This window comes from Mus pahari, chromosome 10, assembly GCF_900095145.1.
Source record: "Mus pahari chromosome 10, PAHARI_EIJ_v1.1, whole genome shotgun sequence".
Classification (NCBI taxonomy): domain Eukaryota; kingdom Metazoa; phylum Chordata; class Mammalia; order Rodentia; family Muridae; genus Mus; species Mus pahari.
The window spans coordinates 97,563,349-97,565,114 of NC_034599.1; the positions used below are offsets into that span (position 1 = coordinate 97,563,349).

General features: G+C 44.9%; 1 pseudogene; it reads right to left on the bottom strand.

Annotated features, from left to right (window-relative positions):
* Positions 1 to 55: 55 nt before the first annotated feature.
* On the bottom strand, positions 56 to 823 carry LOC110328431 (annotated as a pseudogene).
* Positions 824 to 1,766: the final 943 nt, after the last annotated feature.

A 1,766-nucleotide genomic window follows, 5' to 3' on the forward strand; every position in this document is an offset into this window, starting at 1 on the left:
TCCTCCTCCTCATCCTCCTCCTCCTCCTCCTCCTCTTCCTCCTTCTTCTTCTATTTCAGAGTCTGATCATTTTACTTGTCCCTCTTAAAACTTGTTTCTGACTGGACTGAGATGTAGAAGTAGAAGCTCTCAGTGAGGTCAGCCTCCATCTCTTGGGAATCAGCTGTTCCTGGTGTTTTTCTTTAACTTTCTTCATTCTCTTGCCCGTAAGTTTAGCATATTCTATAGCCTCCTTGTTTCTTTTAATGTGCTGTTTCTTCAGAGCAATACGTAGGCGGTTGCGTTGCAGGGCACATGGAGAAACAAGACGCTGACTCATGTGTGCTTTGGCTCTGGGCTTCTTTCCCTCTTGGTTTAGGGACTTTCTGACAGCACAGTGGTAGACATCTTCTTTAGAGAGACTGCAGAACTTTCCGGCTTAGGTAGCTCTTTTGGGCCCTCAAACTGTTGAGTCACAGTAGCATCTGTCAGTCTGGGAATATCCACTTGTCTTTACGATAACCAACTTGAGAATACTCAGATTGGCATTCACAATGCATCCACAAAGAGACTTGTACTTCCTCCCATCTCTTGGCCCACAACGAGAGTGCCCCTTAACAGTAAGTGGCCTCTGCCATTCATCAAAGACACCTTGTTTCGTGGCTGAAGCCTAGCTTGTCATTCCCACCACCGATTCTGACCACATATCCCTTCCACTCTTCACCCAGAGCATCAGCAACTACTGTGGTCGTGTGCCCCTCAAAGAAAATATGACATCTGAGTTCATCAACCACTTCAGGGAGCCTCTGATAGCCGGTGGCTGGGAGGAGACATTTAGCTTCATATTGACAGGGCTGACTACCACAAGAAAGAGGACCTGTCAAGTTTAAAAAATATATATATTTTGTTCAAACAGTCATGTTGCTATTAGAGGGTTTTTGTTTGATTGCTTGTTTTACATCCCTTGAATGTGGTGTCCAAAGTGGATGGCTCACTGACCTTCCTCTGGTTTCCAGCTGTGGCTCTAATGTTTGGGAGACTGGCCATTAACTGCTTCTGTTTCTCTTACAAGGAAAAGCAGGCTTGGGTGAGGAGAAGCAGATGACGGATAATTGTTCTGAGGCTTCTGAATGGAGAGGAGCCTTCTGCTTTGATCTCTGAACCTGAACAAGCTGACTTCAAGCCCTCCCCCCTGGACTTTGCCTACAGACAGCTGTGCTCATAAATTTTCCTGTTCATAATAAAAGGGTTCAAGTACATTCTAAGCCTTATCATTATACCCCCAGATATATGTAGCTACCTGCCCCACCCCCAAATAAAAGAAGCTTCTCTTTCCAGCAAATGGAGCCCCTCACAGGAAACTACAACTGGACACAATGCGAAGATCAATGGATCATGGGAGTCCAGACCCAACTTGTACATCTACATCACAGCTCCTGCCTTTACGGTTCAGGGAACATTGACAAAGAGGACTGGAAAAGCAAAGATCTGATCTGAAAAGTCTCTCCTAGAAATGGCTGTATACGGTACAATGACATCTTCAATAGACAAGCTAACAGGGAAGGGGAAAGCTCTCACTACGTCCCTCCCTAGACAAAGAACTACGGGCAACTAATGACCACTGAGAGGAGAAGCAGCCTTTCCCAGGAATGAGCTGCTAGTTGGCTATCCAATACGGAGTGGTCCTCCACAGACACACAAACTGCAAAAGTGGACTCAGCAGGTTGTGTTGATATATTTGTAGATATTTATATGTATATGTAAAAACAACACTAATAAAAGAATAA